The sequence below is a fragment of the Arvicanthis niloticus genome, chromosome X (genome assembly GCF_011762505.2).
Source record: "Arvicanthis niloticus isolate mArvNil1 chromosome X, mArvNil1.pat.X, whole genome shotgun sequence".
NCBI lineage: Eukaryota > Metazoa > Chordata > Mammalia > Rodentia > Muridae > Arvicanthis > Arvicanthis niloticus.
Window position 1 is genome coordinate 34,004,147 of NC_047679.1, and position 16,546 is coordinate 34,020,692.

Consider the following 16,546-nt stretch of genomic DNA (forward strand, 5'->3'; position numbering starts at 1 on the left):
TTCAAGACATTGAAGAGAGAAGTTGCAGAAGCTATCAGAAGGTGGATCATGGATAAATAGGACAAATATAGAAAAAATGGCTATCCCACCAAAAAAAAATATACAGAGTCAATGTGACCCACATCAAAATTTGAACACAATTTTTCATAAGTCTTGAAAGGATAATTCTCAATTTTATGTGAAAAAAAACAAAAAAAAACCTCAAGATATATTTAAACAATCCTGAATAATCAAATAACTGCAAGAGGTACCATAATCATTGGTTTTAAATTATACTACAAAGCTCTAGAAATAAAATCAGCATGGTATTGCTACAAAAACAGAAATGTCAATCAAAGGAGTTGAATTGAAGACCAAGGGCTAAGTCCACATAACTATAATCATGTGATTTTTTTAATAAAGAAGGCAAAATTACACACTTTAAAAAGACAGCATTTTCAGCAAATGGTACTGCTTAAATTAGACAGTTGCATGTTGAAGAAACTAAATAGATCCATACATACCACTCTGCACTCAACCCTAAATGGATCAAAAACTTCTACATTAAACCAGATCCATAAATGCAGTTACATAAGAGAAACTATGTAATAACCTTAAATTAATTGATGCAGGAGACAACTTCCCAAACAGAACATTGATAGCCCAAGCATTAATATCAGCAATCAATAAATGTAATATCATGAAACTAAAATGCTTCTGTTTTGCAATGGATTTAAACAAAGTGGCAGCCTACAGAATGGGAAAAGACTTTTTAACAACTATATATCTAACAGAAAGCAAATTTACAAAATACTAAAAAAGAACTCAAAACTACTTCTTAACATAATACCAATAATAACATAGGCATTAAGATAAAAAAATGGTACCCCATGAAACTGAAAAGCTCCTGTAAAACAGGGTATGTCAAAATTTTGTAGACAACAGTCTACAAAATGAGAAAAGGTTATCACCAGCTCTGTGTGATATCACACAGAAGACTAATATCTAAAATATACAAAGAACTTCAGAAACTAGACAACAAACCAATTAAAATGGGGTATTGGGCCCAGAAAGATGGATCATCAGTTAAGACCACTGACTACTCTTCCAGAGTTTCTGAGTTCAAATCCCAGCAATCACATGGTGGCTCACATCCATCTATAATGGGATCCAATGCCCTTTTCTGGTGTATCTGAGGAGAGTGACAATGTATTCACATATATAAAATAAATGATAAATCTTTTAAAAATTAAAAATGAGGTATAGCCCTAAACAGTCACTTTTCAATAGAGGAAACTCAAATTTTTTCTCAGATTACTGAGAAGCACTTTAAAAAATGATAAACATCCTTAGCCATTACGGAGAAACAAATCAAAATGAGGGTAAGATTCTATCTTGTACCTTTCAGACTGGCTAAGATTAAAACCACAAATAACCTTTCATTCTGGCAAGGATATGTGTTGCAGCCCGAGATGCCCCACATTTGGGGGCCCAAGTGTCTCGGACAGTTCTTTCAGTGTTGGAACCCACACTGCCAAAAGCCTTGGGGACTAACTTGTTAGCCCGCACTGCCCCAAGCAGCTCCGGTCCACAGGTCTGGGGTTCAGCAAGAGAGAGGGTGAGGACAGATGTCAAGAATGGAGACCAGACAGAGTGTGATTCAATCCCATTTATTCTTCAGTTTCTCTTCCTAGTCCAAGTCCCAAGTCTTGAGTTCCTAGTCCCTAGTTTCTAGTCCCTAGTACCTCCAAGTTCCAAGTTACTTCTTCCAAATGCTAAGTGCCTAATGTCTAATAACTAACTCCAAGTTTTACTCTGGAGTATCTGATTCTCTGTTCCAAGTTGTTCTCTAAGTTGAACTCTTCTGAGTGTCTAATGTCTACCAACTACTCAGGGTGTCTGAATCTCTGTTACTCCAAATTGTTCTGAACCTCCTGTCTGCCTCTTGCTTTTTATATGTCTCACTTCTAAGCCACACCTCTAAGTCATGCCTTTAATCATGCCCTTAGGTCTTGTCTCTAAATCTGATCTCTAAGTCACGCCCTTAAGTCACACACACACAAGGGAAAATCTTGGGTATCTAAAGCAAGATGTTATCAGAGTGTGCTCAGCTGTTGCAAGCTAATGTAATCAAATCTCTTATCAGGGTATATGGCTCAAGAAGGCTGCAAGGATGATAGCCACCTTCTGTTGGCTCCCCACAGATATGGAGCAAGAGGAACAACCTTCCATTGTTTGTGGGAGTGAAAAAATTGTACATATGGCAGTTCCTTAGATATTTGGGAATCAGTTTATATTAAGACACATACTACTTAGGTATATACTCATAAAGCATTTCAAACTTCTACAAGGACAACTGTTAAACTATATTTATGAATATAGTTTAACTTTATTCATAATATCCAGGAACTGGAAAAAACTTAGATGTCTATCATCTAAAGAATGGATTAAAAATGTGGAACATTTTTTACAATGGAGTATTATTCAGTTATTTTAAAGAAGGCATGAAATCTGTAGGCAAATTTTGATTTTATAGGAGATTACATATTCTGAGTTAGGTAACCCAGACCCCAAAAGACAAATATGGTGCCTTAGTTAGAGTTTCTATTGCTATAAAGAGACACCATGAACAAAGCAACTCTTACATAGTACAACATTTAATTGGGGCTGGCTTACAGGTTCAGAGGTTCAGTCTAGTATCATCAAGGCAGGAGCATGGAGAGCAAAAACACAGGTGACAGCAGATGTTGGTAAGGATGTGGAGAAAAAGGAACACTCCTCCATTGTTGGTGGGATTGTAAGCTGGTATAACCACTCTGGAAATCAGTCTGGTGGTACCTCAGAAAATTGAACATAGTGTTACCTGAGGACCCAGCTATACCACTCCTGGGCATATACCAAAAAGATGTTTCAACATACAACAGGAACACATGCTCCACTATGTTCATAGCAGCCTTATTTATAATAGCCAGCAGCCTTATTTATAATACCCAGAAGTTGAAAAGAACCCAGATGTCCTTCAACAGAGGAATGGATACAGAAAATGTGGTACATTTACACAATGGAGTACTACTTAGCTGTTAAAAACAATGAGGTGCTCGCTTCGGCAGCACATATACTAAAATTGGAACGATACAGAGAAGATTAGCATGGCCCCTGCGCAAGGATGACACGCAAATTCGTGAAGCGTTCCATATTTTTCTAGGTGATGAAAGAGAGAAAGAGGGGGGAGACAGGGAGGCAGATGTTCTTGTATCTCCACCAGCCAAAGATAGTTGTTATATCTAGGTTGGGTAGTGAGTTACATCTCTGATTGAACAATACCAAACTTATAAAGCCTATGATTAACATTTTTTAAAAAAAGGTATAAATGCAAAAAGGAAAAGGGGGCATGGGATAGGGGTTTTCTAAGGGGGGGGGGAATGGGGAAAGGGGATGGAATCTGAAGTGTAAATAAAATCTCTAAAAAAATAAAAACAATGAGTTCATGAAATTCTTAGGCAAATGGATGGAGCTTGAAAATATCGTGAGTGAGGTAACACAATCACAAAAGAACACACATGGTATGCACTCACTGATAAGTGGATATTAGTCCCAAAGTTCACAATGCCTAAGACACATTGCATAGACCATATGAAATTCAAGAAGAAGAAGGAAAACCAATGTGTGGGTGCTTTGGTCCTTCTTAGAAGTATCAAAATACTCAACCAGAGCTGCCAGGGTCTAAACCTCCAGCCTGAGAACACAAAGGGAAGGACTCATGACTCCACCTGTATAGGTAGTTGAAGGTGGCCTTGTTAGGTATCAGTGGAAGTGGAGGGCCATGGTCCTCGAAAGTTTGGATTCCATAGTGTTGGGGGATTCAAGAGCAGCGAGGCAGGATTGGGAAGATGGTGGGATCATACCCTCATAAAAATAGGAATAGGGTATATGTGATAAGGGGTTTAGGGGGAGAATGGGAGAGGAGATAATATTGAAAGGTAAATATGTAAAATATCCAATAAAAAACAGAAAATGGGTCTGGCAAAAAAGATAGTTTACTTATTTCAAATTATTTTCAAAAGATTCCAGGAGATGCTTATTGGCTACAATCTTATTTTAAGCTCTCCACAAAAGAATTTAAGTCTTTGTTTAATATTCTCAAGAGAAATGCAAATCCTAATTTCTCTCAACAATTAATTGACAAAAGAGAAGTAATTTTACAAAAAGTAGAAGCTATCATTAATTGATATATTATATAGATTGATTAGTGGTTGGCTGTTTTATAAAATCCTTAGATAAAAGAGATTATTAATAAAGATTTATATTTCTTTAAATAGTGTCTTCATGACTCTATGAGGGTGAAAGGAGCAGCTGTTGGTGCTTCTTCCCTGATTTTACAAGAACTCTGAAAAATGGCTTTAAAAACTAAAGAGGGGGGACTGTACCACCAGAATGAGTCTCCCCAAAATACTCTCCATCATGCCTTGATCACTTTTAATTTCCTAACACTTAAATCTCATCTGTTGGCAAATCTGTTGCTGACTGCCTCTGGCATCTCTGATACCAATAAAAACTATGTTACCGCTATGTGGAAGAACCCTCTTACCCTTAAATGAAATGGTCAGGACCCAGTTCTCATATGGGGCAGAGGATTGATATAGCCCTTCTATACTTGGAGAAGGGAAAAGATGTCAGGGGCAGCCGTGCTTATACACTGAAGGCCTAAAATCAGCCATAAGCCTAAAATCAGCAATAGGCCTGACATACATGCTTGCTAACACAAAGTCTTGGGTCTCTGTGGAAAAATAATGAAACAGATGGCTATAAGCTATTGTAAACAGGCAGCTTCTGTGGAAATTTACCAGACTGAATAGCCATAGACCTTGTAAATAGGCAGCCTTGGCAAATAGTACCAACTTAGATAAGGACAAGTGAATCATAGACAGAGTCTTAGTGACCTGTCCCCTGAACCTTCACCCAGCTGATACCATGTTCTGAAATATATCTGTAATCCCCCTGAACACCTATGCTCCTATGTCATCCCCTTACCCACATTCTGCCTTTTGTGTTTACAACCCCTGTGTTAAAAAGTAAAAATTATGATTTGATAATAAAAAAACTAGGAACAACAAAAAATAAATATATATCCATAAATAAAGCCCTATAGAAAACACTAGAAGGAAAAGTCCAACCCAAGGAGGATATAACTACATCAAGACAACACAGGAAATAAATAACTCCATATGAATAAAAACAAGAGAAGCACACACACCACCACCATCATCAAAATAACAACAATTAACTTTTAGGTTTATATTTTTCAAAACCTATATTATTTATAGTCTTAAACACTTCATCCTTTCTTCTATCTCACTGACTAATGGGAGGAGAGAAACTTAATAGGAAAAGGGGGCTGTGAACATGTTTAGGAGTAGTTCTTTAGGGGAGATTCCACTCTTCATTGTCAGAATACCAGCAGTCCAGTCCAGTAGCAAACACCAACCATGAATCAGTAGTGGCTGCCTGATTCAGCAAAATAAACAAGGCTCTGTTAGATCATCTTGAGTAACTGGAAGTGGTCTGAATACCATGAGAAGTTCTTTGATATATTTCTTTTTATGAAATGAAGACCAGTGAATACTTCAAAGGACCAAAGATAACCATTGAAGCTTTGTATGGCATAGCAATGGGAGAGCATCCTCTCACTGTTTCTGAAGTTCTATCTATATTTCTTCTAAATATCACATGTCCTGCCAAGTGTCTGTTTTCAGCAAAATATCACATACCCTCTCATGAGACAACTTCCAGAAAATCATAACATAAAACAATTGAATTTATTAAAAAACCAGAAATTTCCACTTCAATTAATAATTACTGTTTAAAATCTCTTAACATAAATAGACTCAATTCCTCATTAAAAAGGCACAGGCTAACAGAAAAAATGTAAAAACAGAATTCATCATTCTATTGCACACAAAAAATATATTATCAATAAAGACAGAAATTACCACAGAGTAAAGTGCTGGGAAAAAGTTTTACATGCAAATAGATCCAAGAAACAAGCTGGAATAGCCATTCTAATATGTAATTAACTAGACTTTTAACTAAAATTATTCCAAAGAGACAGAAAAGGACAGTTCATAGACATCAAAGGAAAAAACTATCAGTCCTGGATGTCCATGCTTAAAACATAATGACAACCACATTTGTAATAGAAACATTGCTAGAACTTAAACTTCACATTGAACCCTACACATTAATAGTGGTATACTTCAACACTGCACTCTTAGCAACTGACAGATCATTCAGAAAAAAGCTAAAGAGAGAAATAATGAAAATGACTGTCACTATGAATCAAATGAACCTAACAGACATCTAGAGAATATTTCATCAAAACAGAAAAGAATATACATTCCTCTCAGCGCCTCATGGATCCTTCTCCAAAACTGACAATTTAGCTGGTCACACAGCAAACCTCAACAGATACAACTGAAATAACACCTTCCATAGTATCAGACCACCTTGGATTATAGCTGGTCTTCAACAGGAACAGAAAATTTAAAAAGTCTACACATTTATGGAAACTGAACAACACTCTACTCAATGATTTCTGCATCAAAGAAGAAACAAAGAAATTAAACACTTTCTAGAATACAATGAAAATGAAGGCACAATGTACCAATGTAAGCAGTGCTAAGAAGGAAGTTCCTATCACAAAATGCCTCCATAAAGAAATTAGAAACTTTTCATACCAGCAATTTAAAAGTACAACTGAAATCTATAAAAAAGAAGCAAGCACAACAAAGAGGAGTAGAAGGCAGGAAATAATGAAAATAAGGCTTCGAATCAATCAGTTAGAAACAAAGAGAACTTTGTTCTGCTGGGGTAGACTCCTAGCTGGTCTGCACCTGAGAAGACACCATATTCTGATCCATTCTGGAGGATCTTCTGTTCTCAGAGCAGTTGATCCCCAAAGTACATGGCTGGAAACTGAAAATGAATCCCCAAATAAAGTTATTAATTTAACAGGCTGGCAAGTCAAGGACAGGTAACTCTGCACAGGGCTTTACCAACCTAAGACATAAATCCATTGCTTTTGATAATGCGTATTCCACGATGGGTAAGGAACGTATTACTGTCAGAAAGACCTAAGACAGGCTCAGTCTTGTTTATGAAATACAAAAAGGGGGAAAGGTGGAGAATTGTTGGGGCTGCTTGGCAAGAATCTGACATTGGACAAGGACAAGGAAGTGGACTTCAGGCAGAAATCTGACATTAGGTTAGAACAAAAAAAAACAATTTCAGGCAGGAACCTAAATCTTAGGCTAGAACAAAAAAGTAGTTTCAGGCAGGAATAGTAGGCTAGAACAAAAAAACAAGTTCAGGTAGGAATTTAAATCTTAGGCTAAAACAAAAAGTATGCTTCAGACATGAAAACGAATTTGGGTTAGGACAGGGAATTAGGCTCAGATATTTTGGTCATTCTGATAAGTCCGTAAAAACAGGGATCACAGGAGTGATTATGGAGAAGTGATCACAGAACTTTGTTTAATACCTTGCTTGTTCTTTGACTATTTGTGTTTATTGTCTTGCTTGTTCCTTGACTGTATGCATCTACTGTATTGCTAGTTCCTCAACATAGAACTGACCTTAATACTTGCATGTAGTTAAAATGGTATAAAAGCAAAGAGGAGGAGGGTGGATGGGATAGTGGGTTTCTGTAGGGGGCAGTCAGTGGTGATGGGGAAAGGTGGGGACATCTGAAATGTAAATAAATACAATATCCAATTAAAATATTTAAATAAAAAAGAACCCTCCCACATAACCCAAAATTCCAGAGTTGCAGCTGGAAGCCTGGGCTCACTCAGAACCCATCACCCACAAAAATCCTGCCCTCCCAAATAACACTCCCCTTCTGCCCCCTTCACCTGGTCCTTCCTGCTTGGGCAGACTCCTAGCTGATCTGCACCTGAGAAGACACTATATCCTAATTCATTCTAGAAGATCCACTACACTCAGAGAACTTGTTAAGAACCCTCCCCCACATGAATTTCCAGAGCTGGAGCTGGGAGCCCAGTGAACTCAGGACCCATCTCCCACCAAAATTCTGCTCTCCTGAATACCATTCCCATTCCACCACTTCCAACAGATCATTTCTGCTTGGACTGTTCTCATGAAGGCAACACATCCTTATCCATTGGCATAGGTTTCTTACATTCTGAGTTAGTGTCCTGAGCAGAAAATGGGAGCTAGCTGTGCACCCTATCCTACAAAACCCAGAAAAAATCTGGATTCCCAGGAGCTCTAACATGCCCAGAATCAAAGGATTTTGGGATCCCAGAGGCAGAGTAACTTGCAGGAAATCCTACACTCAGGATCTCAGGGTCTCAGGGTCACAGGATCATAGATTCAGCAGGATTCTGAGGAATTCTGATACAACCAAGATAACAGAAAGACAGGTTCAAGTAAGAGACAGTGAGTGCAGGTGGCACTAGAGATAACCAGATAGTGAAAGGCAACCACAAGAAGAACATAAGCAACAGAAACCAAGGTTACTTTGCATCATCAGAACCCAGTTCTATCAACATTGTAAGTCCTGGATACCCCATCACATTGGAAAAGCAAGATTAAAATTTAAAATCATATCTCATGATGATGATAGAGGACTTAAGAAGGGCATAAATAATTCCCTTAAAGAAATAAAGGAGAACACAGGTAAAAAGGTAGAAGCTCTTAAAGAGAAAACACAAAAATCCCTTATAGAATTACAAGAAAACATAGCCAAATAGGTGAAGGAATTGAACAAAACCATCCAGGATATAAAACCTGAAGGAGAAACAATAAAGAAATCAAAAAAGGAGGCTACCCTGGAGATACAAAAACTAGGAAAGGGATCAGGAGTCATAAACAAAAGCATCACCAAAGAGAATACAAAAGATAGAAGAGAGAATCTCATGTTCAGAAGATACCATAGAAAACAATGACATAAATCTCAAAGAAAATGAAAAATGAAAAAAGCTCCTAACCTCAGACATCCAGGAAATCCAGGGCACAATGAGAAGACCAAACCTAAGAATAATAGGCATAGAAGAGAACAAAAATTCCCAATATAAGGGTCAATAAATATCTTGAACAAAATTATAGAAGAAAACTTCCCTAACCTAAAGAAAGAGATGCCCATGAATATATAAGAAGCCTATAGACTACAAATAGACTAGACCAGAAAAGAAATTCCTCCCATCACATAATAATCAAAACACCAAATACAGAAAACAAAGAAAGAATATTAAAAGCAGTAAGGGAAAAGGTCAATAACATATAAAGGCATAACTATAGTAATTATACCAGATGTCTCACCAGAGACTATAAAAGCCAGAAGATCCTGAACAGATGTCATACAGACACTAAGAAAGTGCAAATATCACCCAGGCTACTACACCCAACATTTCTTCCAATTACCATAGGTGTAAAAACCAAGATATTCCATGAGAAAACCAAATTTACACAATATCTTTCAACAAATCCAGACCTACAAAGGATAACAGATGGAAAACTCCAACACAAGAATGGAAACTACAACCTAAAAAGAGAAAGTAATCTTCTTCCAAAAAAAAAAAAAAAAGAAGATAGCCAAAAAACATAACTCCACCTTTAATAACAAAAATAACAGGAAGCAACAATCACTTCTCCTTAATATCTCTCATCATCAATGAAGTAAATTCCCCAATAAAAAGACATAGACCAACGAACTGGATATGTAAACAGGACTCCACAATTTGCTGCATATAGAAAACACACCTCAGTGACAAAGACAGATGCTACTTCAAAGTAAAAGGCTGGAAAACAATTTTCCAAGCAAATAGTCCCATGAAACAAGCTGGAGTAGCCATTCTAATACTGAATAAAATTGACTTTCAATCAAAAGTTATCAAAAAAGATAAAGAAAGACACTTCATACTCATCCAAGGAAAAATCTACCAAGATGAATTCTCAATTCAGAACATCTTTGCCCAAAATTCAAGGGCACCCACATTTGTAAATAAAAAGTTAATAAAATTCAAAGCACACATTGAACCTCATACAATAATAGTGGGAGACTTCAACACCCTACTCTCATCAATAAACAGACCATGTAAACAGCAAATAAACAAAGACACAATGAAATTAACAAGTTATACAGAACATTTCACCCTAAATCAAAAGAATATACCTCATTCTCAGTATGTCATGCTACCTTCTCCAAAATTGACCATGTAATCGGTCAGAAAACAAGTCTAAACATATACAAGAAGTTTGAAATATTCCCAAGGATACCCAATTACCAATGATTATGGTTGGACTTCAATAACAACAAAGACAACAGAAAGTTCATATACACATGGAAGATGAACGACTCTCTACTCAGTGAAACTTGGTCAGGAAAGAAATAAAAACAGAAATTAAAGATATTTTAGAATTTAACAAAAGTAAACTCACAATATACCTAAACTTAAGGAACACAATGAAAGCAGTGCTAAGAGGAAAAATAACCCATGAGTGCCTTCATAACAAGATTGAAGAGATCATACACTGGCAGCTTAACAGCACACCTGAAAGTTCTAGAAAAGAAAGAAGCAAATATACCCAAGAGGAGAAAACTGCAGGAAATAATCAAACTCTGGGCTAAAATCAACTGAGTAGAAACAAAGAGAACTGTGAGACCATGAAGGGCAGCCTGGTTTCCAGTTGAGATAAAGCTAGAAGCCCCAGAGACTCTGGAGGAATGGTAGACGTCTCGCCTGTTCCCAGGTACCAGGCCCCTGTCAATAGCTGCAGCCCCCCATAGATTTGTGTCCACCAGTCACATAAGGACAAGGCCCCAAGACCCTCCACATGTAGAGGATGTGACCTCTCATTATTTAGGCTCAAGGCAGATCTCCATTTTAATGAGGTACCTAAAGTCCTGAAGAGCTTAGCCAATAAGCTTTCCTTCCCAGATATTCCTCCCTGCAAAAGGTATTTAATCTCAGGCCCACCCTGAAAAGTGGGGTATGGTTTTACTTATCCACTTTCTGCCATGATGATAAGTGTCTAAAACCATGGACAGCATTTTTTCATCAGAATCCTCTGTGGGGAGCCATGGAGAAGGCCTTAACCTATAAAGCCATCATCTAACCTCCCATATAAGACATCTCTGTACTCCCAGGCATGGCCAAGCCAAACTCAAGCACACTACTGCAGTCAAGTCAAGGACTCTCCAAGTAGGACCAGCCAGATAGCCGTCCTTTTCCCCACTTCCCTGGGCTAATCTGTTCTCTGCTCTTTCATGGCTTCCAGCAGTGACTGGGTGTCTAAGAGACTGAGAACCAGAAGGCCTGAAGGTCCTTGCGGGCCCAGGGACCCCAAAGTCAGCTTGGGCTTTCCACAGACTGTGCTTCCTCACCCTTGGAGCAGTTTCTCTAGGCTTCCCTATGGCCCAAGAACTACCATCTACAGCATAGGGATAAGCACAGTCAACTCACATGTCCCACCTATCAAAGCAGTCGAGCCCTGTGGCAAAGCATAGCAGAACCAATAACCCTACACAGAAATATACAAAGAATTAACAAAACTAGGAGCTGGTTCTTTGAGAAAATCAAGAAGATAAATAAAGCCATAGCCAAACTAACTATAGCGCAGAGAGACAGAATCCAAATTAACACAATCAGAAATGAAAATGTAGACATAATAAGAGAAACTGAGAAAACTCAAAAAAATCATCACAAACTACTACAAAACCCTATACACAACAAAACTGCAAAATTTAGATGAAATGTATGATTTTCTAGATAGATTCAGGTATCAAAGTTAAATCAGGATAAGATAAGCTATCTAAACCATCCCATAACCCCTGAAGAAATAGAAGCAGTCATTAAAAGTTTCACAACCAAAAAAGCCCAGGACCAGACAGATGGGATTACTGCAGAATTATATCAGTCCTATGAAGAAGAACCAGTACCAATATGATTCAAACTATTAGACAAAATAGAAAAAGAAGGAACACTGCCTTATTTGTTCTATGAAGGCACAGTTATAACTAAACCACATAAAGATCCAACAAAGAAAGGGAACTTCAGTCCAAATTCCCTTATGAATATCAATGCAAAAATATTCAAAAATATTTGTAAACTGAATCCAAGCACACATCAAAATGATCATTCACCATGATTAAGTGGGATTCATCCCAGGAATGCAGGGATGGTTCAATATATCTAAATCCATGAATGTAATCCACTATATAAATAAACTCAAAGAAAAAAAAACACATGATCAACTCATTAGATGATGAAAAAGCATTTGACAAAATACAACACCCCTTCATGGTAAAATACTTGGAAAGATCAGCAATTCAAGGCCTATACCTAAACATAATAACAACAATACATAGCAAATCAATAGCCACCATCAAACTAAACAGAGAGAAACTTGAAGCAATCCCACAAAAAATTGGAAACTAGACAAGTCTGTCCACTCTCTTCCTACCTTTTCAATGTAGTACTCAAAGTTCTAGCCAAGGCATTTAGACAAAAAAGAGGTAAAAATGATACAAATTGGAAAAGAAGAAGTCAAGATGTCACTATTTGCAGATGATGATACTATACTTAGGTGATTCCAAAAGTTCCATGAGAGAATTCCTACAACTGATAAACAACTTCAACAAAGTGGCTGGATATAAAGTTAACTCAAACAAATCAGTAGCCTTCCTCTACTCAAAGGATAAATATGCTGAGAAAAAATAGGGTAATGACACCCTTCCCAACAGTCACAAATAGTATGAAATATCTTGATGTGACTCTAACCAAGGAAGTAAAACATTTGAACAAAAGCTCAAGTCTCTGAAGAAAGAAATCAAACAAGACCTCAGATGATGGAAAGATCTCCCATGCTCATGGATCAGTAGGATTAACATAGTAACAATGGTTATCTTACAAAAAGAAATCCACAGATTCAATGCAATCCCTGTCAAAAATGCAACTCAATTATTCACAGCAATAGAAAGAGCAATTTTCAAATTCATCTGCAATAACAAAAATCCCAGAATAGTGAAAAAACTTTTCAAAAATTAGAGAAATCCTTGGGGAACACCTGACCTCAAGCTGTATTATAGAGTAATAGTAATAAAAAAACTCATGGTATTGGTACAAACACAGACAGGTAGATCAATGGAACATAATTGAAGACTCAGAATTAAAGTAACACACCAATGGTCGCCTGACCTTTGACAAATAAGCCAAAACCATTCAGTGGAGAAAAGATACCATATTCAACAAATGGTGCTGGCCCAAGTGTGGTTTGCCATTTAGACAAATGCAAATTGATCCATTCTTTTTTATTGGATATTTTATTTATTTACAATACAGATGTCATCCCCTTTCCCCTCTCTAGAAACCCCTATCTTATCCCCCCTCGTCCGTTATGCTTCTACACCATTTAGATTACATGCATGTATTAAGGTCAGTTCTAGGTTGAGGGTCTAGCAATACAATTGATGCACATAGTCGAGAAACAAGCAATACAATAAACACAAATATCCAAAGAAAAAGCAAGGCATTAAACCTAGTTACATGAACATTCCCATGAACACTGTTTCTAAAGGCATATCAGAATGACTGAAATATCTGAGCCTACTTCCCTATTCCAGTCCAAGGTCATTTTCATGTCTGAAGCCTACTTCCTTGTTCTAGCATAAAATTTAGATTCCTCTCTGAAATTACTTCTTTGTTCTGGCCAAATATTTAGATTCCTGCCTGAGATTACTTCTTCGTTGTAGCTTACAATTTAGATTCCTACCTGAAAATACTTATTTGTTCTAGTCTAATGTCAAATTCCTGCTTGAAGCCTACTTCCTTGTTCTTGGCCAGTGTCATATTCCTGCCAAGCAGCCCATTTCCTTGTCCTTGGCCCATGTCAGATTCTTGCCAAGCAGCCCCAAAGGCTCTCCACCTCTCCCCCTTTTTAATTTCATTAACAGGACTTAGCCTGTCTTAGGTCATTCTGATGAGAATGTCTTCTTTACCCATCATGGAATATGCATTATCAAAGGCAATGTACTTCTGTCTTAGGTTGGTAAGGCTCTGTGCAGAATCTTACCCATCCTTGGCTTGCCAGCTTGTTAATTTAATAACTCTGTCTGGGTATCCATTTTCCGGTTTAAGCCATGCATCTTGGCTGCCAACATGTTCATGTTGTTAAAGATAAGCTTTAGCAGGGTGGGCAGGAATAAAAGTATTCTCAGGACAAGAAGGACTAGCCTGGTCAAGCTATATATGCCATTTCTGAGGTTTGATTAAAATGGAAATACTGAGCTCAGGCCATGGATAATTTTATCAGGATTATCTGTAGCATCAAAAGTCAACAGAGTAGCATTCTTTAAATTCATAATCTCACTATGCAAAGTTAACCCACCCAGAGAGGTGTTAGGATTATTCCAAATATCCTACAATTGTCTTTAAACTTTTTTCTAATTATAATGACAATCATTGTAAATGTCAAAAGTAACACTACTCCAATGATATTTGTCATGACACTTGGGATGGCTCCTAACTCTTGAACCCTGAACCTCCTTCAGATAAATTGAATGGGTTATAGAGCATCATTTGTTGTTCCAGAAACCTATATAAATCCTTTTGTATATTCAATATATTAATAACATTTTTGAGGGATGGTTAACAAAAATAGTTGTCTTAACTCTTTGTGTCAATGCTATTGCATAAGCACTGATGCTAGTAATTGATTGAATTAAAGCTGTTATACCAGCAATAATCAAGCCTGCTACCCTCTTGCTTCTGCTTAAAGACTAACTCACTTCTTCCAGCACTTTCAAGCTTTTTTTTCAGAGAATCAAGGTTTTCTGATATTCAAAGAAGTGAGATGAAAGCTGGTTGATAGACCACTGTAGCAGACAAGCCAGGTTTCAATACACTAACATAATTGGAAATTATACAGTCAATGCAACTTACAATAAATACTGTAGAAGAGACAGAACCAATTTTAGCTTGACAATTAAAAGAGCCTTTAAAACATGTACTAACCCTTGCTTGAAATCCAATCCTGTCTCAACATTATCCCTTGCTATCCTAACATCATAGTAAGCTACATCTAACTTCCAAATATGTCTCTGACAAAGTCTAGATCCAGTCTTCCAAAAGTAGACTGTTATTTCCTATATTGGATTGATTTCTAGACCAGTACCTGATTGAGTCCTAATAGCTGGTCACCTTTAAGAAGAATACAAGAGACATAATTTCTCTTTTAGATTCTCTATCCCACAAAGTCTAAAAACTTGAGGCAAGGCAGCTTGTCCCATCTGGGATATAGTCAAGCAAAGGTGGGTCAGGAACATATATCCAATACAGCTCCCCAGTTGCCCTTGTCAGGGCACTCTGCACACTCACAGGTCAACATCATTCTTTGTCTCAGCAATAGAATGTCTCACCAATCTTTTTAAAGTTCCATGGGCCTCTTCCACAATACCTTGTCCTTGAGAACTGTATAAAATCCCCATAATAAATTGTTAACAAAAAGTCTCAACTGCTCAACTACAATTGCCGGACCCATTATCTGTTTTCTTATAGGATATTTTACTTATTTACCTTTCAATGCTATCTCCTCTCCCATTTCCCCTCAAAACCCCTTATTTCATACCCCCTAAAATGTGGTACAGCACAGAACAAAGAATTCTTAACTGAGGAAACTTGAATGGTTGAGAAGCCCCAAAAGAAATGTTCAGCATTCCTAGTCATCAGGAAAATGCAAATGAAAGAAACACAGATTCTACCTCACACCAGTCAGAATGGCTAAGATCAGTAACACGGGTGACAGCAGATGTTGGCGAGGATGTGGAGAAAGAGGACTCCTCCATTGTTGGTGGGATTGTAAGCTGGTACAACCACTGTGAAAAGCAGTCTGGTGGTACCTCAAAAAATGGAACATAGTGTTACCTGAGTACCCAGCTATACCACTCCTGGGCATATACCAAAAAGATGTTTCAACATACAACAGGGACACATGCTCCACTATGTTCATAGCAGCCTTATTTATGATACCCAGAAGCTGGAAAGAACCCAGATGTCCTTCAACAGAGGAATGGATACAGAAAATGTGGTACATTTACACAATGGAGTACTACTCAGCTGTTAAAAACAATGAGTTCATGAAATTCTTAGGCAAATGGACAAAGCTGGAAAATATCATCTGAGTGAGGTAACCCAATCACAAAATAACACACATGGTATGCACTCACTGGTAAGTGGCTATTAGTCCAAAAGCTCACAATACCTAAGATACAATGCATAGGCCACATGAAACTCAAAAAGAAGAAGGAAGATCAAACTGTGGGTGCTTTGGTCCTTCTTAGGACTATCAAAATACTCAACAAGGGCTGCCAGGGTCTAAACCTCCAGCCTAAGAACACAAAAGGAGTGATTCATGGCTCCACTTGTATAGGTAGTTGAGGGTGGCCTTGTCAGGTATCAGTGGAAGTGGAGAGCTGTGTTCCCTGAAAGTTTGGGTTCCCTAGTGTTGGGGAATTCAAGAACAGGGAGGTGGGAATTGGAGGATGGTGGCA

General features: G+C 37.6%; 1 non-coding gene across 1 annotated transcript; it reads left to right on the forward strand.

Moving 5' to 3' along the window:
• Positions 1-3,073: 3,073 nt before the first annotated feature.
• LOC117695682 (U6 spliceosomal RNA) lies at positions 3,074-3,180 on the forward strand. The gene has a single exon (XR_004604707.1). It is a non-coding gene; the product is annotated as a U6 spliceosomal RNA (small nuclear RNA).
• Positions 3,181-16,546: the final 13,366 nt, after the last annotated feature.